General features: G+C 41.2%; 1 protein-coding gene across 6 annotated transcripts in view; it reads right to left on the bottom strand.

The window, feature by feature from the left end:
* The window catches only part of MTUS1 (microtubule associated scaffold protein 1), a 152,291-nt gene that overhangs the window by 114,896 nt on the left and 14,232 nt on the right, over positions 1–23,163 (bottom strand). For 5 of the 6 annotated variants that reach the window (XM_036838475.1, XM_036838478.1, XM_036838479.1 and 2 more), the window contains one exon: positions 19,953–20,016. The exons of the other annotated variant lie outside the window; for it this stretch is intronic. The gene's annotated coding sequence lies outside the window, so the exon portion shown is untranslated. The remainder of the gene's footprint in view (positions 1–19,952; positions 20,017–23,163) is intronic. 6 annotated transcript variants of the gene reach the window in all.

Genomic DNA, 23,163 nt, shown 5'->3' with positions numbered 1-23,163 from the left:
ATTTCACACATGAAGAAACTGAGGCACAGAGAGTTAAAAAACTTGCTGTGGTCATGTAGTTAGAAGGTAGCAACGCTAAGCAGTCTGGTGTCGTGCCCACCTTTTCACTCCTACGCGAAGAAAAGGACTTACAAAAGACCAGGTATCAGAATGACAGACTTTACTATATTAAAACTGAGAGCTAGAAGACAAGTGAAGCGATATCTTCAAATTTCTGAGAGAAATTTTCAAACTGGAATTCCAATCCTGCCAAACCACGAATCAAACATGAGTGTGGATAAAGGGGTTCTTAGGCACAGAAAGCATCACACTTACCTCTCCTACATGCTTTCTTGGGAATCTATGAACACTGCCAATGTGAGGAAAGAAACCAAGGAGGATTATTATCTAGGAAACAGAGAATCCAATAGGAGAAAAGAGAAAGGAATCCCCAGAAATGCCTGGGTGACAGCTGTGTCCTACACCTGGATGGCAGCAGGAAGTCAGAGGTCCAACAAGGATGTCTCCAGGAAAACACACAGAGCTAATCAATACTGGGAAGTTTTAACCAATTGAAAAACTGAACTGAGAGAAATCTGAGAGTGCTTTTGAAGGATGTGAGCTGTTTCTGCCAGATATTAAAAAAAAAAAAATGTAAACAGAAAAAAATAGTTGTACAAGAAAGAAACATCATCATAACACACCACTTGGATCACAGAGATATTATTCATAGTCATATTTTGATTTAAAAGATGGAAGTAAATAAAAGAAATAGTGAAGAGGGAAGAAACATGATTGCCTCTGAGAAAAGAGTGGGCTGTTCTTTCATATAATCCTTTTAGCACTACTTATCTTCTTAAACTCTGAACATATGATAAAAATTAAGGAATTATGTAAAAGGATTACTTTGAACCTTTTCTATTTATCTTGTTTTCTCCTTCCATTAAGAAGCCTCTTATCAAATGAGGCTGTTGTCTTAGTTCCTTTTAAAACCTTCAACAGCTTAGCTCTTCTGAGGCTGAGCCCTGGGAGAAGCCAGTAAGACTACAGACAGGCTTCACGAAGAAACACAAACTTGAGCTGCAAGGGGCCTTTTCCTGAACCTAAAACTAGTGACTTATTCAGCTGCTGCTCTATCCTGGTAGTGACCCTGCCCACTTTAAACCAGTATTCATGCTTCAACATTTTCCTGCTGACACTAGCCACTGTGAAGGATACCTATGGACCAAGGTCAAATGTCAAATTCTGCTCTAATTACATGTCAAAGCTAAGAGGCTGTCTTGTAAAACACATGCTTGTATCAGAAACATTAAAATGTGAAAACGTGTGTCTTACAAATGATGAAATACCATAATTTATTAAAGCAAAGCTCAACACTTCAAAGTCACTGACTCTCAGGGTTAGAAGAGACCTCAAAAGTGATCTATGGAATCTCAACACTCATCTGGCATTTAAATCGTCGCAGACTGTAATCAACCAAATCCCTGCCCCTCCAGAGAAAGTACAATGGTTCTTGGCAGTTCCTACCTCCCCCCGTCTAAACACTCCCTGTCCAAAGCCATAAAGTATATGATAGTATTTGGAATTCAAAACTCTAGCCACAGGAGACAGAAAACCTCAGATAAGTGGCAAAAGACAAGTTTATTTCTGTCTTGGGCAAAAGTCTGGGTTGTTCAGGATTAAGGGATCCAGCTCTCAGGGACCTGGGCTCCACCTTTCTCGTTCCTTTGCTGTGCACGACCTCAACCTATGGCCCAAAATGGCATTATCTGTGTTTCCTTGAACAGGGTAGAAGGGTCAAGAGGCGACAAAGAGGGAAGCCACCTCCATATAATATAACGTACCACACTGATGCCTGATCACACAGCCACACCTGCCTACAAGGCAGGCTGGGACATGGACACCAATACAGGCTACCCACACCTGACTAAAAATCCTACAAACAGAGAAGAGGGGAGAAGTACAGAGTTAGGGACAAAGAGCCGTCTCTGCCGCACTTAACCACAGACCCAATGCTCCACTACACAGAGTACTGCTTTCACTAACAAGAGAACAGGTCTGTACTTAGACCTCCATGTGTTCTAGAAGCCAGGAGGCCTTAAACTCAGGTCCTTTCTGAAAGTACCTTGCTAGGCTCAGGGGAGAAGATCTTGGAGAGAGATGGTCCCTTCACCGTTATGACATAGATGTGATAGTTCTGACAACTATGGCGGTGGGCTCGGAGACCTTAAGGAAAGTTTGTGGATCGCTTTGAAGTATTCTGATATAACTGAAAATTTTAGTTTCTTTTCATAAAGATGGTCTATCAAGCTAACTTTCGGTCTGGTTTTGCTTTTCAATGAATCAAACCCCTTGCATGGTCCACTTCTTAATTGTGATTCATGGCAGTTGTGCTTTTGGATCTTGGACTAAAATCTGTATTCAATCAAAAGTTGTAGACTACTAAAATCACAAAATGAATACAATTAGGGATACTATTTGAAATATGCATTTCCTGTCTACCATGTGCTGGCACAGTTAGGTTCCAGGGCTGCTATAGACTGGATTAGGGGAACCTGTGTAGGATATGAGACGTAACAATGAGATAAGTGCCTTCCTAGAGAAAAGATCAATGTACAACAGAAGTAATGAACAGACCACAGTGGAGAGATTCGTTTGCCTAGCAAAGTCAGGAGAAAATATCAAGTAGAAATGGAAAGACAGGCAATGCAGCCAGAAGGAATCCCACTGGCTCTAAAGTGTGAAGGGTTTGGAATGACTAGAAAGAGTAAGAAGCTCAAAGTGGCCACGGACGGGGTAAAGGGCAGCCCCCGGGGACGCTCAGAGTTTGGACTCTATTCTGGGAACAGTGCAAGTCTGCCAAAGCTGTTAAGAGAATACTAACATACTGGTTTGGCTGGAGTGTGGAAGATGCCCCAGCGAGGAAAGACAGACAGCAGGAAATTATCAGGATGGATCTGAACTAACACAGCGGTGTCAAGATGGAAAGGAGACGAAAAGCCAGATGAGGCTTTAAAAAGTACATCTCTCTGTTTTCTGCACCGAGCAACAGAGAGCTTGGCACACAATAAGTGCCCAACATGTGCCTCTAGAAATAAACGTTATTTTAAAAGGCTACTTCATTTATATTCATATTTTAAGATGGAAGCTACAGCAAATAGTATAGAAAAGCTGCACAAATAATCACGTACTGTGTAGCTATGAAAAAAGATCTAAGCTTCTAGTATAAATTATAAGAGTTTTATAATATTCTTTCTCTTTTTTCTTTAAATAAACTAATATATGAGTTTAGGATGCTTATTCTGGGTGCAATAAGTGTTAAAAGGCTTTTTAACCATTCCAAGCAACAAATAAAGGAGAGATTCAAAGAATGAACAAAAGATCTAAGTTAAAATGAATAATATTAAGCATAGAGCCATACTGTTTAATCACCCAAGGAAAAGTAATTCACTTCTTTCTTTAAAAACACCCCAACTTTAGAGTTTTTAAGTGAAAATACTACTCAACAATAAATGCTATCAGAGAAACTTTGTTTATGCCATGATAAAACAATTAAAAAGATCTCAACAAAAATATATCACCTCTATTCCCCACTCATGCCCAAAACCACATGAAGTTTGCATTTAAAATACTTTTAAGACCCTGTATTTCACTGATTAGGATATGTTTATAGGAATAATCTAGTATTCCCAAGTGTCCTAAAAGAAGACCCCTCAAATAACCCATTAAAGACTATCAGCAGGTGACAGCAGTGGTGGACAGATGACATCCCAAAGTACACAAAACTGACGTAAAACACACCAGAAACATAAAAGAAGCATCGTAAGGAAAAAAACCATTTTTACACTAATAAATAAAGACTAAACAATTAACTGATATTCTGTTTGAGCCTCGTGGTTAAATAATTTTAAACCTATGGTCGCATTTTAATGAGAATTGACATTTGAAAACTGACTTATTCTATACTTATTATTATAACAGTACAGTCAGCCCTCCATATCTGTGGGTTCTAAATCCATGGAGTCAATCAACAGCAGATAAAAAATATTGGAAAAAATTCCAGAAAGTTCCAAAAAAGCAAAACTTGAATGTGCTGCACACCAGCAACTTTTTACATAGAATTAATATTCTATTTACAACTGTTTACAAAGCATTTACATTGTATTAGGTATTATACATAATCTAGAGATGATCTGAAGTATATGGGAGCATGTGCATAGGTTATATGCAAACACTACACCATTTTATATAAGGGACTTGAGCATCCATGGATTTTGATATCTGCAGGGTCCTGAAACCAATCCCTCATGGATATGGAGGGACCATGGCATAGTTAGTCTTCTTTAGAAAAAAATCACACTTGCAATTAAAAGCCTTTCAGGGGGCAGAGAGAGTGAAGCCCTGGCTGATTAGAATAAGGACACCACCACTGAGGAAGAAGATGCTAGAAGATGTGACACAAAAGCCCATTAACAACCTCCTGAGCTTCAAGAATTCAGATCCCTGGACTTTATTCCAAAAATATACATTTATCCCAAGACCTTCTGGCTTAAGAATTTCCTAAAACCTCAAAACCAGCATGTGGAAGACCCCACACGCTCACAAACTCTTAAAACCTCATTCCTGAAAGCTTAGTCAGTAATTCCACTAAGTAAAATGTTTTAATGTTTTCCTTTTACAAATAACTATGTTTCAGGACATCCTATATTCTTTAAACATATCATAAAACAGCATAAATAACAAAGCTGTGCTCCCACAATTCTCCTATCTTGTCGCTAAGATAGTGTGAAAGTCAAATTGCCAGGTTAAACATGCTCAGAGCATTTTAAATCATAAATATTCCAGTAGTTCTAGCTTTCTTCCACCCCTTCCTTCCTCCCTCCCTCCCACCCTTCTTTGTTTACACACACGGGCTCAGAGCTATAACCAGAATCACAATGCAAAGTTGACTAAATAACCAAGGATCTAGGCACTTCAGATTATAATGTATATATGGAATCATTTCCTACCATACTCTATGCTATTGTAGGTGTAGAAAACCCATAAAATGACCATGTGTGACAATATAGAAAATTTACAATATATAATATTATATACATTATATTAAAAAAACTGACTAGGCAACACGTGAAATTTTTACTTAACAACTTAAAAGCAAAACACAGCACCACACTGATCTCTTTTCCTCTCTAAAAAGTGGTCAGAGTATATTCACATTTGTTCATAATAATCTTTCCATTTTCACACATTCTAGAATTTATCCTGAAGTAAGGGTATTTTAATACAATAAATCTCACAAATATAAGGAGATGAAAACGTGTATACGACTTAAAAAGCAGCTTTTTTTTAAAAGTACCACTTCTAAAACATAATTAACTCTAGCATTTTTGCTTAACTTAATGCCCCAAATCAATTATGTCAAGGTAACTTACCTACGTTTCTCAGAAATCAAAATTTACAGCTATCAATATAAGCAAGTGATGTCTTATTCAAGTTACTTGTCAAAAACAAACAAACAAACAAAAACATACTTGGTTGTGCCTTAGGGATTGTCTTCTTCATACAGCAATGCAGAAACTACAACCAGACTAAAAGAAATCCAAACACCAGACCGTACAATGAATCCTCTCAAGAGACCGTGGTTATTCAAAGACCAGCTCGGCCTTGCAGCAATAATACGGCTAAGTGTAATGACTTTATTTTTTTCCAAAGTAAAGAATTTCCCTTGGACTCTCTGCCAACAAAACATCAAGGATCTTTCTAAGTCTTACAGACGGAAAACTTGTGTGTTTCTTGGTTATACTGTACATCACTAACAGTAAGACTCAAAAACAAAACAAAAACGAAATGTTCTGTAAAGTAAGCAACTTCCTGGTCTATCCAGACCATCTCTGAAAACAGGAGTTACTTTCACTTGTCAGATTAAATCAGCATTCACCGTTGCTGGGTGACTGCTTCTGGATTAAAGAAACCAAAATATTCCAGTGACTTGGATAAAAAAAATTTTGAAGTAAAGATGGTAAGTATCTATACCACAATAGGAAAACTAAGATTTAAAGTATAATCTTTATTAATCTATCTACAATTTTACTTCTCATTTCCTACACTAATAAATTCTTAGGCATTTCATATCCTTTAAACTTAAGAAAGTGAATATTCAGAAATTCTCAACTTAGTAACATTTGTGTAAGAGAAAGTTCTAGAAAGATAAGTACCATACCATTACAATAGTTCATTACCATCCCCTTAGGTTGGGGCAGGGGGTGTAGAAGAGATCTCCACATTATACATTTGCGTTATACATTTCTTTTATTATTTAAATATTTATAATTACTTTTGGAATCTTATTTAAATACCAACATATTCAATATTAAAGACATATTTATGCTCCAGTGGAATAAAACACATTCTTTACAGACTGTATTTTTTTAAATTAATTAATTAATTTATTTATTTTTAGCTGTGTTAGGTCTTCGTTGCTGTGCATGGTCTTTCTCTAGTTGCAGCGAGTGGGCTTCTCATTGCAGTGGCTTCTCTTATTGCGAAGCACGGGCTCTAGGCTCGTGGGCTTCAATAGTTGTGGCACGTGGGCTCAGTAGTGTGGCCTGCAGGCTCAGAGCAGACTCAGTAGTTGTGGCACACGGGCTTAGGTGTTCCATGGCATGTGGGGTCTTCCCAGACCAGGGATCAAATCCGTGTCCCTTGCATTGGCAGGCGGATTCTTAACCTCTGCGTCACCAGGGAAGCCCCAGACTACTTCTTTGATCAACATTTTTTTCATAGAAACTTAAATTAAAAGATTTGGAGGTCATTTATTCAGAACCTTGGGCCAGCATATCTGCTCTTTGCAACATGAATAACTAGTGTCATTAAAGCTGTTATAGATCTTCCTTGACTTATGATGGAGTTACGTCCTAATAGACCCATCACAAATTGAAAACAGCATAAGCTGAAAATGCACTTAATACACCCAACCTACCAAACATCATAGTTTACCTAGCCTACCTTAAACTGCTCAGAACACTTCCGTTAGCCTGCAGTTGAGCAAAATCATCTAACACAAAACCTAGCTTATAATAAAGTGATATCTCATGTAAATGGCCGAATACTGTACTGAAAGTGAAAAACAGAATGGTTGCCTGGGTACAGAAAGGCTGTGAGTGTTCCAGTTGTTTCCCCTCGTGATCACGTGGCTGATGGGAGCTGCGGCTGCCGCTGCCCAGCGTCATGAGAGAGGAGTGCATCCCGGGGAAAAGTTCCAAATTCAAAATACGGTTTCTACTGAAAGCGTAACACTTTATTGCACCATCAAGTCGAACCACTGTAAGTCAAGGAACATCTGTACCTTACAAAACAGTCAATGTAGTCCCTAAATAAATGTCTTTCAAATTCCAACAACAGACCGTCCAATTCAGACAACTGAAACACTTTCCAAGAAGTCTGTCGCAGGCAGTCTACACATGAAGCCAAACACTACAACAGATGAACTTCTCTTGAAATAAAACAGTACTCTTATTAACAAAGATAATTTTACTATTCTCCTGTAAACAGGGCCCATTCACGGAAGAGGGGCTGACTAACACTAATGATTGGCTCAAGTATCCGAGTTCACTGAATCCAATCTACTTATTCTATATGTAAGAAGACTGTGGTCTAGAGAGAATAAGTTATGGCTTCTAGTGGTGTCTCTATTGCATGACTTTAAGGGTCACCATTCACACCATATTCTGTGAAAAAGAAACCCTAGGGGTACCAGTTACATTAATGATGATGGTAATGGAGCCGCAAGAATCATGCAAGGAGGCAGCCCTGACGACTTCCAAGTTCATACAACTATTTAGAGACAAAATCAAGATTAGATATTCTTGGGACTTCCCTGGTGGCACAATGGTGAAGACTCCACACTCCCAATGCAGGGGGCTGGGTTCGATCCCTGGTCAGGGAACTAGATCCCACATGCCTGCTGCAACTAAGAGTTCGCATGCCACAACTAAGGAGCCGGTGAGCCACAACTAAGGAGCCCTCCTGCCGCAACTAAGACCTGGTGCAACCAAATAAATAAGTAAATATTTTTAAAAAAAGATTAGATACTCTTATCTCTAGACCCTTTGGCTCACCACCATCCTGCCTCACAAAAGTATGGGCAGGGGGGTGGAGGGGTGGGAGGAAAATTTAATGGTGTATTTAGGATAAAACCCTATCCCAAATTTTTATCTTCTTTAACACTATGCATTTAACCACCTTAGGGGAAATAGCATGAGTACCACAAACTAATCCTGCATTAAGAACATCAAACACACTTCAAAGAAAAAAAAAGCCTGCGGAAACTAGACACCAGCCTAAAGAATAAAACAATTTTTTAAAAATATTAAAGAGGGTCTACACCAGTGTAACATATTAAATAAATAGTCTGTGTCCTAAAGCTACAGGTGAAAGCAAGAGTAAATATTTCACTTGTATTATCCAAACCTGAATCCCTATCATTCTCAGTCTCCCACTGACTACAGAGAGGAGATGAATAGAGAGTCTTAATTACGACTATCATGCACATCTGCTAAAACAAAATTATCTGGTCCTGCTTCCTAGTACAAGAGGCCAGCTTCATCTGTACTGATGTCATACCAAGGAAGTACTTTTGGCTACAACTGTTGATGCCAATTAAGATAAGAAAACCAGTACATTTAGTACTGTTCTCAAAACAGATTAAATTTTTCTACAAAGAGAAACTAGGCCAAAAACTAAACACCATACGTTCAACCTTTTTTGTAATCCAGTATCACTCAATGATAAAGAAGATCTAGGCCCTAAGTAAAAACATTTCAGATCATTATTTACTGAATAACCAGAGTAGTTCTTCCAATTTCTGAAACTACACAACTACCTGTGATGCATCACAAAGAAACAGAGGGATAAGAGGTAGGGAGAAATGAAATGGACACAAGTCTATGAAAAAGTAGTGGCTTAGGAACTTCGTGAAGATTATATAAAAGACTATTTAATCCATATAAGAGAATCAATCAAAAAGAGATTAAACCTCCCAAGATATGTTCCTAAGAAAGAGAAAACTACCTACCAGAAACTAAATCATCCTGTCAGTTTCAAAGCATGTGCAACAAACATGCGCACATAATTTTCCCTCCTTTCCCCTACTTGATTTGAAAAATTTACTTAGGCTGAGAACTAGTTCTTTTTATTTTCTGAGACGCCAGTAAGGCTCCAAGAGGAATAAAGGTATACAGTTATAGGGGAACAAAATTTGCCACCCCAAAATATCTCTTCGGCATGCAGATTATTTCAAGCTGAAAACAATCAAAGCCCAAAAGACTCAGGAAGAAACTTGGACCTTCCCCCCAACCGACTGTCTAAAGAATGTAGATAGAGGACCTCTTCCAGGAAGGGAGCGTCACCATAGATAACCTAGTATGAACCAGGTGTGTAGACAGGGAGGAACCTAGGAAAGTCTGCTTGTAAAATTCCTCTCTGTGTCCCACTGTCTCTGCAGGGCCCAGCAAACGTTTATTTACCAAACATTCACTTTTCCAACTTCATGTCAATTGCCTTCCTCCCCTTTGAGGTCCCAAACCATTACTCCCAACATCCTTTTTTGTCTTTAGATGAAGATGGTGTTTAAGGTGAGGATTTCAGCTATTTTGGTGAGTTACTCAGTTTTCCTGGGTCCCTCCCATTCATACATGTTATTAAACTTCTGCATGATTTTCTCCTGTTAATCTGTCTCATGTCAATTTAATTCTTAGAACAGCCAGAAGAATGTAGAAGGGTAGAAGAAAATTTATTCCTCCTTGCAAATTATACAGAAAGACTAGAAATCAGAACCCAAGGGAAAAAATAATGGCTTAAACATCACTGGAAATTAATGTCTCTGAGTCAAACTTTCAAAACATTTTGTGATGCCTCAGACCACTAAACTCAAGTGTGGCAGTGAAGAAGAGTCTGCAAGAGCCATGCCAGCACACGGTCAGTAGAGACAGAGATACTCTGGAGTTGCTGGAAGCCATTCAGAAAGTCCAGGGTGGCCTCTGTGCACAAAGGAGACTTAGGATAAGATGCTGCACTTTGATGTAGTATCAAAACCCAGCAGGTGGGACTTCCCTGGTGGCGCGGTGGTTAAGAATCTGCCTGCCAATACAGGGGACACGGGTTCGAGCCCTGGTCCGGGAAGATCCCACAGGCCGCGGAGCAACTAAGCCCATGAGCCACAACTACTGAGCCCGTGTGCCACAACTACTGAAGCCTGCACACCTAAAGCCTGTGCTCTGCAGCAAGAGAAGCCACCTCAATAAGAAGCCCATGCACCGCAACGAAGAGTAGCCCCCGCTCACGGCAACTAGAGAAAGCCCACACACAGCAACAAGGACCCAACACAGCCAAAAATAAATAATTAATTAAGGAGCAGAAAATTTAATTCAAAGTGTAATGCCATGTAAGCAAAGGACTTGGAAGAGGCATTTCTCCAGAGAAGATATGCAAATAACCAATGAAAAGATGCTTAACATTATTAGTCTTTGGGGAAACACAAATCAAAACCATGAGATATCACATCATACCCACTGGCATGGCCATTATCAAAATGTTGGCAAGGATGTGAAGAAATTAGAACCCCCTTGCACTGTTTGGGGGTATGTAAAATGCTGCAACGGTTGTGGAAAACAGTTTGGTGGTTCTTCAAAAAGTTAAACACAGAATTATCTTGCGTTCCACCCTTAGGCATATACTCAGAAGGACCAAAAGCAGGGACTTGAACAGAGATTTGTACACCCTTGTTCACATCAGTATTGTTCATAGTAACCAAACGGTGGAAGCAACCCAAGGACCCATCAGTAGATAACTGGGTAAAGTAAACGTGGTGGGTAAGTACAGTGGAATATTATTAGGCTGTAAAAAGAAATGAAAGTCTAACAGTGCTACAAATAGATGGACCTTGAAAACACGCTATATGAAAAAAACAGACAGAAAAGGACAAATATGTATGATTCCTCCTACATGAGGCACACAGAATAGGCAAATTCATTGAGACAGAAGGTAGAACAGAGGTTACCAGGGGCTGGTGAAAAAATTGAATGGGAAATTATTCCTTAATGACTTCAAAGTTTCTGTTTGGGATGATGAATTCTGGAACTAGAGAGTGATGATGGTTACACAATATTGTGAATGGACTTCGTGCCACCGAATCGTATACTTAAGAACGGTTAAAATGGTAAATTGTTATGTATATTTTACCACAATAATTAAAAAAAAAAAAAAAAGACAAGACCACAAACTAGAAGAACTAGAACTAACGGCTTAATTTCACTGCTATCTCAACCTTCCCAATCTACAAAATAGGAGAAAAATACTATACCGTGTATCTCAGAACGCTGGGCTGCCTCATGAATATCTGAGATCTCAAACGTTCAATCCACAATGCAAAGGGTCTACACTACAGCACCATACGGACCACTGTGGCACCACACAGCTACCAGGTAGAAGCTCTTCTGAGCTAGACAGCCACATAGAAAGAATCCGTTTGTACAATCCATTTGAACAGACACCCGTAAGTGTGCAAGTTTTGTTGTTAAAATCTTCATTTAAATTCTCACTCTATCAACATAAGAGTCATAAAAGAGATACATGATTTCGGAGAAGAGTAAACTTATGATAGCAACCAGGGCACGTTTGCTGACGAAGGTCTTTAGACGAGGTCATCGGAGACTAGGAGGCACTTGGATGAGCATCTGGACCCGCGGCCAATACACGGGGCTGGTCGCTGGGGGGCTTGGGTGGGGACCCCAGGAGAAGCAGCACGGCCAGCCTAGGGGACTCCAGCCAGGGCCTCAAGCTCAAAGTGAGCACAAGACACGCACCCCAGCACCGATCACACAGCTTAGGAACAGGCTTCTAGGCAGGCATCTCAGAGTTCAAGCGAGGTGCTTAGCTTCTTACCGAGCCTCCAAACCATTCAGCACCACTGTTTTTTGTGTTTTTTGTTTGTTTGTTTTGGTTTTGTTTTGCCAGCCCCACGAAGCTTGTGGGATCTTAGTTCCCTGACCAGGGATGGAACCCAGGCCCATGGCAGTGAAAGCGTGGATTCTTAACCACTGGACCACCAAGGAATTCCCAGCACCACTGTTGATATCATTTCTAGACCGAGGCTGACACAACTACCGTTACATGGAACAGTCCCATTCAAGGCCCACTTAATAAGAAACTCCTTTTCCAGGGTTTAAACAAATCTCAACTTGATTGCACGGTTCAGAGAATAAGCGCTTCCAATAAATTACTCGTATTTTACAGATGTCTCAGGCACAATGCTTACATAAAGTAAGCATTCAATAAAGGTTGACTGTAAATCAGATTTTGTTAGCTATCCATTACACATCTCTTACAGGTAACAGATCAAAACTAAGAAGTGGTAAACAACTATTTTTAATATCTAAACACAAACACAAAACAGTAGATACACACAATAACCCCCGACTAACCCCCTCCTCTTTTAAGACCTAATTGTTATTGCTCTTTTGGAAAGCAACTTCAACAGTCATAAAAATGACTTGTATGTAACCTTATGTGAAATGGGAAACTTTGAGGGTGGGCTCAGGTCACAACAACCCCCCTTCTCTGCCAACAGCCCCTTTACTCCCGAGGTGGCTCCACTAGATGAACTAGCCCTGGTGTACACACCTACATCAAATGAGGTCAGATTCTCTCTTCCGAACAAGCACTTGGATTTGAAAGAAACAGTCAGGCAGAGTGTGTCCATGTAATTCCCTAGAACTGAAAATCCTATCAATCCAAGCCCTGTAGAGGTAACCCCCTTCTTCCACGTGCCCAGAAGTGGAGGAAGCAAGCGTCTCCAGAAAGAGGCAGCTACCAATGTCCCAAGAGAAGCAGAAGTGAAAACAATGAGGCGAAATGACTGACCTGACTTGGTTCCTAACAACTTCCTTGACACTTGGGTTCTGAGCAATTTTCCATACCCTTATAACGCCTATCTGGTTTTGGCCCCAGTTCGCTTGGATTGATTTCTATCACTTCTAAATTAAGAGTCTTAAGTAAACTGTGGCCAAGAATTTGTCACAGGAGAGACTTGAGGCTTTTTGGCATATTTTCTACAACTGTCTTGGAAAACAATCTAAATGTGACCAACAAGGGACTGATTAGAAAATTACAGTAGAGTAACAATGAAATACAACCATATAAAACTATGCGTACAAAACAACTAGGAAAAATGTTTGTGTTTTATGATTACAATCATGAAAAATATATAGTAAAAGAACATGAGGGTTTCCCTGGTGGTGCAGTGGTTAAGAATCCGCCTGCCAATGCAGGGGACAAGGGTTCAAGCCCTGGTCCGGGAAGTTCCCACATGCCGCGGAGCAATGAAGCCCGTGAGCCACAACTACTGAGCCTGCGCTCTAGAGCCCACGAGCCACAACTACTGAAGCCTGCGTGCCACAACTACTGAAGCCTGTGCGCCTGGAGCCCATGCTCCACAACAAGAGAAGCCACCACAATGAGAAACCCATGCACCGCAACGAAGAGTAGCCCCCGCTCACCGCAACTGGAGAAAGCACGCACGCAGCAAGGAAGACCCAACGCAGCCAAAAATAAATAAATAAATTAAAAAAAAAAAAAAGAACATGAGAAAATGAATACATTAGATGTGAAAAGGGATACAGGGCTATGAGCTATTGATGCTGGTTTAATATCCCGTCTGTGTTATTAATTAAAACCAGGAAGAAAAATCTAATAATTTCCCAAAACTAGAAGTAAACACAAATGTCCATCACTAGTGGATGAATAAAAAATTTGCAGTACATCCACGTAATGAAATAGCACTCAGCAATAAAAAGGTAAACCACTGATTCAAACAATAGAAAGGGGACTTCCCTGGTGGCACAGTGGTTAAGAATCCGCCTGCCAATGCAGGGGACATGGGTTCGAACCCTAGTCCGGGAAGATCCCACATGCCATGGGGCAACTAAGCCCATGCACCACAACTACTGAGCATGCACTCTAAAGCCTGCGAGCCACAACTACTGAAGCAACAAGAGAAGCCACTGCAATGAGAAGCCCACGCACCGCAACGAAGAGCAGCCCCGGCTCGCTGCAACTAGAGAAAGCCCGAGAGCAGCCACGAAGACCCAACGCAGCCAAAAATAAATTAATCAATTAATTTAAAAAATAACAAATAATAGAAAGGTATCTCAAACACATATGTTAAATGGAAAGACGCCAGACCCAAAAGGTATATAAATCCATTTATATACTATCTGGAAGGCAAAACCATGAGGACAGGACTGAGGTCAGTGTTTGCCTGAGAGTAAGGGGAAAGCACTGAAAGGGGTATAAGGAAACTTTGGGGGATTATGGAAATTTCTATTTTTTGTTAACTGTGGTTGGTGGTTATACAACTCTAGGTTTATCCCAATTCAATGAACTATCCACTAAAAAAGGCAAAGTATGCTGTATATAAACTATACCTCAGTAAGTCTAACTTTAAACTAAAGAAGACAATGAGCTTGGAAACCAAAGCTATGGAGGCACCTCTAAGAGATCTGTTTTCTAAACGACATTCACTCATCCAATTTGTCGGGTGCGGGCTGTACACCAAACATGCTACTAGGTGTTACTATAGGGTGAACAAAATAGACCAAAAAATAAATAACACAACTGTCCAAACAGAAATTGTAGTCAATGAAGAAAGGCAGGGGCATTCTGGTTGCTATTACAGGAGTGGGGGGGTCTCTGAGCAAGTCACATGTGCAGCTGGGACCTGAAAACTATTATAAGTAGCAGGTAAGGAGGCGAAGAACAGAAAGGTTTTAAATGTAGTGTTTTATCAGCAGTCAACAGCAACTCAACTGTTTAAGTATATCAAGTGTGGTTATATTTTAATGTGATGTGGAATGGGGTCTCTGAAGTAAGAGCCCAGACAAACCAAGGTCTTAAAACAGCACTAGGGCAGTGGCCAGATATAAAGAAGTGGTTTTGGACCTCAGGGGCCCTCAAAGAGCATTACGGTTCCTCCATCCATCGTCAATATTTCAAAAATGATTAACAGAATGTATACATTTCTCTGAAATGAGGTTGCCTAAGGGTAACTAAATCTCACATTCTGGTGTTTTAAAGAAATCTGTTGTACTTGGTTTTACCTTTGGCTGAATTCTACCATACTTTCCTCAAGCTTATCAAAGATTCTAAATGACAGTTACACACACACACACACTTACCAAAAGGTGAACAAAAGTGTTCTCTGTCTGGTAAACAAAACTCTTCACCCACCCTACAGGGTTCAAGTCCAAGACACCTCCTTCACATGGCTTCAGAGGCACTACTCTATCTTTATCCTCTGAAACTCATAGGCTGCTTCCTGGCAAACGCCTCTGCTGGATTTTTCTCTGACCAACCTTCCAATGTTGGGAGTAAGGCGGGGCTCAGCCGCTTAACCTCTTCTCTTCCTAACGCGTGGTTTTATTACAAATACATTCTGTTGGAATAACAACTCCCACGAGCATATCTCTAGCCCTGATCTTTCCCTAAAGCTCCAGTTTTAATGCCCAACTGTCCAGTCAACACCTACATTTGCTTGTCTAATAGGAATCTCACACTTCCTGCATCTAAAAGAGAACTCTGGGCTTCTAGACACCCCCAGCTTCCTTCTTGCCCCAGTGTTCCTTATTCTCCCTGAAAGAGAATACCTATACCACCAGGTACCCAAGTTGATCATGCCGAAAACCCAGTTGTCAGCCTTCATTCCTCTCTTTCCCTCTTACCCCAATAGCCACTCCTAAATAGGGGCTATCTTCAAAATACATCCTAAACGCAGCCATTTCTCACCTTCACCATTACCCCAGGTCCAAGCCACTACTGTCTCTCTCCTGAAGAACTAACTGAGCAAATCATTAGCCTCCTGTCTCCTTACAATATATTCTCCACACAGCGACCAGAATGATCCTTCTGAATTTGTGAGCTCACGCAAATCCCCTCCCAAAGCCCTCTATGGTCTCTCATCACACTTTTGAGAAAAAAAAGACCCACTGATCTAGAACACCAATGAGCAACAGATTAGCCTTTGTGCTAAAGGTGACAAGAAATATCTTCAAAGGCAAGGGAGTCCTCGCTGCGGCCCCCAAACCAGATGATATTCCTTAAACTTAATAGTCAACTCTAAGATACAGTGGAAGAATCCTTGAAAATAAACGACCATCCATTCCTAAATCAATAGGTATGTGTTCAAACAAAATACTTTCCACCTCTTCGCCACTCAGATCTCCTCCACAATTACCTGAAGGCTGGGAGGGAAAAGGGTGTTTCTGGCCTTCTGACCACTGATTAAGTTTCTAAAGTGATCTGGTTTCACCTTAAATAACAAAAAAAAAGTCTCTAAAATAAATATGAAGTTTTGAATATGTTATACCCAAACAAAAACAGCCACCTTTCTGAAAAGATTCTTTTGTGTCTCACTTTGAGACTGAAGTTTCTTCAAGCCCACGTCATAAAACGTGCACCATATGTATCCAAAAGAGTTATGAGTAAGTGTGCTGAATAATCCTCCCAGAAAATTCAATTTAAAATGTATAGGTCTTTGTTTAAATGACCTGTTGTCTGCAAGTTTTCAAACAATGCTTCGCTTTGTGTTCCCAGGCAGTATAGGAAACAAGGCACGTTACTGTTTCCACTCCTCAAACATACTGTGACTAACATTAAATACAAAATATTTTCTTGCAAATTAGAAACATCTAGAAATACATCTCACCAAGCCCAGCCTCATAAAAAGAATAACCTCCAATATTTACTTTTATTTTTTCTGGGGTTTTTAAAAAGTCAATCACTAAAACTGTTACCTCCCCTGACACAAGCCAGGAAGAAAACACTCCTCTCCCCTACACTTTTCACACTTGTCTTCAGACACACAGCCTCCCCACTTGACTGCCTCCTTTCCGGGTCATCTTCTGGCAGCAGGAAGGCAGCAGTGGCTCTGTGCCATCAGGCCCTCCTCCTAAACTGTGACTATTTTTAGGCCAGCAGCCCCTCTCTGATTCTGAACTTGGCCCTAGATCATCATGTCCTTAGAGAGAAACTCTTCAGAAGCCACGCAAGTCTCAGTAGGATTAGCTACACTCCTCTGCTAACACAGCAAGAATCTCTTAAGGGCTGCAAAGGCGAATGTCCTCCAAGGATAGCAGGGTCATGACCTTTATAGCCCAACCCCCCCCCCCCCCCACACACACACACACACTGCCCTCAGTTGGCCTGACCAAGGCTGTGCTCCCATTCCAAACATGCAACCCGTAGTGCCCATGATTTCATCAGGGTTAAAAAAAAAAAAAAAAAAAAGGCTGAAAGACTTCCTACTCTTGTGAGAATTTTAACCCATGTGCCAGGAAATTTTAAACAACTCAGTGATGAGTTTTTTTTCCCTGAAGTATCATGTCCAGCAGCAACCTTGAGATTTCAGATTTGTGTAACAGCCTTGGGAAGAGATAGGTATTGATAAAATTATTCAAAGAAAATTTTAGTCACCTTCCAAAAAAAGAATAGCACACCAAGACGGCATAATAAGTTAAATATCCCCTTGCGCTGTTTATAAAAATAACCATATACTATAACTTCTGCAATTGGAACAGGCCTACCAGAAACACTAAATATATCTGATGTTAAAAGTCTGCACCATCTGCTTTGTGACCACCTAGAGGGGTGGGATGGGGAGGGTGGGAGGGAGGGAGATGCAAGAGGGAAGAGATATGGGAACATATGTATATGTATAACTGATTCACTTTGTTATAAAGCAGAAGCTAACACACCATTGTAAGGCAATTATACTTCAATAAAGATGTTTAAAAAAAAAAAAAAGTCTGCACCATCTATTGCTACACCTCTATAAAAGACAGCTATAGTAACATGAATGTCAAGTTAAATGTTTGCTTTTTCCATCTCACTGCTAAAATGAAGCATAAGAACCTCAAATTAGGTTTGAATGTTTTAACAACTGAAATTTCAAGGGAGAACATACAAAAAAAATAGGGAAAAATACATTTATGTATTTCACCTTGTACCTCTCCTTCAAGGACATCATGCCATATCAAAATTTATCTCTTTCATTCATCCCCAACTTGGATGTTACAAAGAATTGTACATGTTTTCTGAACCCACAAGTTTACAGTGTCAAATATTTGCTCTCCAGACTTCTACTGACAACATTAAATGGAGACCTCATGAAAACGTTAAGAACAACACACAGGCTCTAGTATTTGAGAAGAAGACAGGTAGGCTTGACCCAGAGCTGCAGATCCAAGGACTAAAGAAGTTTCACTCACTGGTCCTGGCTGTGGCATTTAGCATCTTATTGGGGGTCTCCAGCCCTGAAGGTGAGTATCCCTCTGTCAGGTATCCTCCCCTCCATGTACTCCGGAGTTCCAGGACAGCTAAATATAGAAATGCGCCAGGAGAACAAAGGAATACAACATGGACCTCAGGAAGTGAGAAACCCAGCCACGTCTCCTCCTTTACCCTCATAAGCAGGACAAAAGGTCATTGCTCCAAAATTGGCTACTTTTTGCATTTCTCAAATAGGGGTGTAGGAAGAATGAGCCTATGGGATCTTAGACTGTCCTCCAGAGACTTGGAGGCATGGACAGTGAAATTAAAAAAAAAAAAAAAGACTTTGAATATGCAGATTGTTGTGCTATAGAAGAACTTGGAAATTCACAAGCTGGACTCTGTTTACCTTTATATTTCTTTTTTATTTTTTTTAAATTAATTAATTAATTAATGTATGGCTGTGTTGCGTCTTCGTTTCTGTGTGAGGGCTTTCTCTAGTTGTGGCAAGCGGGGGCCACTCTTCATCGCGGTGCGCGGGCCTCTCACTATCGCGGCCTCTCTTGTTGCGGAGCACAGGCTCCAGACGCGCAGGCTCAGTAGTTGTGTCTCACGGGCCTAGTTGCTCCGCGGCATGTGGGATCTTCCCAGACCAGGGCACGAACCCGTGTCCCCCGCATTGGCAGGCAGACTCTCAACCACTGCGCCACCAGGGAAGCCCTAGCTTTATATTTCTAAAGTGAACGTGTTTAATGCCAAGTTTTTAGCTCCGTGAAAATGGTCCAAATCTGGCTCCCAATCGAATGACAGCCTGACTGTGACGGCCTTTAAAATCATTGGTACATGCAAGTCAATTGAGACAGAAACCTCTAAATAATTACCCTCAACAATAAATTCTCAGCAGAAATAATTCAATAATAAGACTCCAGCCTCAATGCCAACCTGCAGCCCAGCTGTGGTCAACAAATTCCAAACTGACTGAGGCCAGGAACACTGCTTCCCTTTACACAGACCTATGGCCCTGATGGTAAAGACAGGCCGGCTTGGAGTTTAAAAGCAGAGATGGATGCAATGAAGACTTGTACTTAAAAACAGGAGAGGACTGTTTCACAAAATAATTTGTGAAATTCAATAGCCTAGTTTTTTTTTTTTAAGTGAAGAATTCCAGTATCCACTCATGCCTTTCTCCGCATGGCTGTAACCCCTGTACAAAATATTTTAATCAGAATATATAAAGTAACACCATTCTTTTGGGATACTAACTTCCTAGCTTAGCTGTTATAAGCAAGAGGGCAGTGTGGTTTAACTTAATCCACATTTACAGTTGAGAATAACTCTGTTCCCCACCAACATATAAATGTAAGATGTTTTAGTTAGTCATCTAAGCCTTACCAACTTCCTTAGAACTATTCTCCTAATTCTAGAGACTTTCAAGGCATGAAATAATCCTTATGTGATTTTTATTATATTCAAAGCTTCCAATTAGCTACAAAAAACAAAAAACAAAAAACCCATACAAGAGCACTAGAACAGTCCCAAGAAGCTAAGTGAGGGTCAGTTACTTCACACACCACCCTGCCTGTTTCCTCATCCCTGCTATAAAGTGCCCTTTTACTAAAAGAGCTGTCATTCATTCAACAAAATTCATTACTCACCTACCATGTGCCAGCAGCTCTGCTAGGGACACAATGGTGAAGACAGTCTCTGTTTTCAAAGAGCCTGTAGTTCAGTTAGGACAAGAAAGTACAAATAAATAATTACAAAAACTGCAAAAGTAGAAGTGACAGGGACTTCCCTAGTGGCGCAATGGTTAAGACTCGCGCTCCCAATGCAGGGGGCTCAGGTTCGATCCCTGGTCAGAGAACTAGATCCCACATGCATGCTGCAACTAAGAGTTGCGTACCACAACTAAGGAGCCCGTGTGCCGCAACTAAGAAGCCCTCAAGCCACAACTAAAACCCGGCGCAACCAAAAAAATTAATTAATTAAATAAATATTTTTTTAAAAAAAGTAGAAGTGGCACAGCCTAAGGGAACCCAGGGGATGGACTCCACTGTTGCAGGTCTGGAGGGCGTGATTAAGCATGGCTCCCTGGAGAAGATGACGCTCGGGCTGAAGACGAGCAACAGGCCAATGAGTGCTTCTCAGCCTTTCGGATTTTATAGACAGGTAAAATTTCCCCTCCAAAAATCTAGAGAGACAACCTGGGGAAACCAGCTTTTAATTTTGTCACTAAAGATACTTCAGACAAAATAACTTTTTACTACTACCAACACATTATAAAAGGGCATTTTAACACAGAAATGAAAGGAGTACATAATTGTAAAGAACATTCTTTCAGTTTAGATTATATAAATTAGCTTGATGAAAATCTTAGTACATTGCATTTTTTTTCCACTTCAGTATATCACGGTAGACATTTTGTCACCAAGCACACCTGGTTCATAAATTCTTGCAAGGAACCTCTGAGTCAGGCGAAAAGGGCAGTGAGGAAGAGGAGGGCGGGCAGGGTAGCGAGGATGCCGGCTGGGTTACAGGGAGCTACTTCCCACTCTCCAGGAAGATCGAAGAGGGGGGCCAGAAAGACCCACACAAAAGGAAGTGCTGAGACGGCCAATGGGTCAGAAAGGCCCTGGACCCCTCACGGAAGGGTCAGCGTATGCTCTACCCCTCCACTGGAAGCCAAGATAGAGGCCAAGAAGCCAGCACACAAAAAAGCCCCTTGGGGGCTTCCCTAGTGGCGCAGTGGTTGGGAATCCGCCTGCTGATGCAGGGGACATGGGTTCGAGCCCTGGTCCGGGAGGATCCCACGTGCCGCGGATCAGCTGGGCCCGTGCGCCACAGCTGCTGAGCCTGCACTCTACAGCCCGTGAGCCACAACTATTGAGCCTGCGAGCCACAACTACTGAGCCCACGAGCCTCAACTACTGGGGCCCTTGCGCCTGGAGCCTGTGCTCCGCAACAAGAGAAGCCACCGCAGTGAGAAGCCCGCACACCGCAACGAAGAGTAGCCCGCGCTCGCCACAGCTGGAGAATGGCCACACGCAGCAACAAAGACCCAACACAGCCATAAATAAATAAATAAATTTATTTAAAAAATAAAAAAAAATAAAAAAGCCCCATGGGATACACATGGACAGAGGCTTCTAAAGACCAACCCTGAGGAGCTGCCTCTGCAGAGGCCAAGAGCTTGAAAGGCAGCACCTGGACCAGACAACCCTCAGCCGTTGCTGTGATGTTATGATGCTATAACGCTCCTCCAGGACTGAGAACCATCCCAGGAGTGGGTGTACTGGGTGGGGGGGAAACAATCCTTAAGAGAACAGCCTTGAAGAGGATGTTTGCATGGACCAAATTTAAATCCTGAAGTTAAGGGCTATGTTTAATCACTGGCATTTAAACACATGATGGGAATGGCTCATCTTCAGGAATACGGAAGCACGCACCAGAGAATCTGTTCAGGCCAGAACACATCCTGCAGTTCTTCGGATTACTTAGGGATTCACCCACCTCAAACCAACGCATACTGTTTTGTACCAAGGGTATAGTTTTCAGAAAGAAAATCAAAATAGAATTCTCTTTAAAGACACTTTCCAAATAAAATGGCAAGTACTGTGGAGTGAGGCTGACCTAATAGCTGAAAAACTGTCTGAGGCTTTTGAATGTCAGAAAGACCTGAGACAGAAAACGCTGTGTAAACACAGTATTCATGGCACCGAGAAACCGACAAGTGGGAACTGCCTCTCCCTGACACACTGTCAAGTCCTACTTGTCTGCCCACAGTCAGCCAGCGTGTGAGGCCAGGACGGGGGAGCAAGCAGCTACCTCTTCCACGGGTAACGACAGCGACAGGGGCGTGTAGCACTTGAAAGTCCTCAAAGTGTTCTCACAGTCACCCTCTCAGCTGATAGCCCAGTGGGACAGACAGGTCCCATGACAGTCACCTCCTTCCCATCCCTCCACCCCTTCTGGATGCTAAACCTGATGTTTCCAGACAGTTAGTACCTTGCCCAAGAGACAGAGTTAATAAATAGCAATGGATACTAAACTCAGTTCAAATGTGTACTCTTGATCTCTTTCCGAACTCGCCTTTTCACAGAAATAAAATCAACTAACATTTGGTAGCGCTATACAGCTACAGACCCATAGCTGCCTAGACACGGAGGGCAGGCATCACCCACGGAGAGTTCCCACATTTACTCGGTAACTGGGTTACCCACCTTGATCAAGCCAAAAATAATCTTGGCCTCATTTTCCTCATCTGTAAAAACTGATATGACAGTAACATTCCATCCCATAGGATTAAGAGTTACATGAAAGTTTTGGAAACTTTCTAACTCACACACAATTGTTATTGGCTACTGTTATAATGGCAACAACCTTGTAAAGCAAGCGTTATTATAATCCTCACTTTACTGATGACCGAAGCTTAGCAACTTGTTCGCATGGTTGAAAGCACTTTCTGGGAGTGATGGACATGTTCTATACCTCGATTACTGTGTTGGTTCCACACGTGCATATTTGTCAAAACTCATAATTGTGCACTTAAGCTAAGCATATTTCAGGTTACTTAATTTTACTTCAATTAAAAATTTTTTTTTCCACAGATCACATGGCTAATAAACAGCACTATGTATTCCAGAACACATCCATTAATTCAGGTTGGAACATAAAGATGTTTTTCCTGGTTCTTGTTCTACAATCCACTTTCCAACTAATCCTTACTACTCAACTGAAAACCTGAATGCTGACTACGCCCACTACCATTTTTGTCTGATCTCATGGACATCAAACCTGCTCTACTTATGGAGATTTTTACATTTTACTGTAACATATTCACCTTGACCCTCCTAGAGGAGTAAGTCT

Source organism: Balaenoptera musculus, chromosome 21 (genome assembly GCF_009873245.2).
Source record: "Balaenoptera musculus isolate JJ_BM4_2016_0621 chromosome 21, mBalMus1.pri.v3, whole genome shotgun sequence".
Classification (NCBI taxonomy): Eukaryota; Metazoa; Chordata; class Mammalia; order Artiodactyla; family Balaenopteridae; genus Balaenoptera; species Balaenoptera musculus.
The sequence above is the reverse complement of the archived record's forward strand: the minus strand, read 5'-3'. Positions and strand labels throughout refer to the sequence as shown.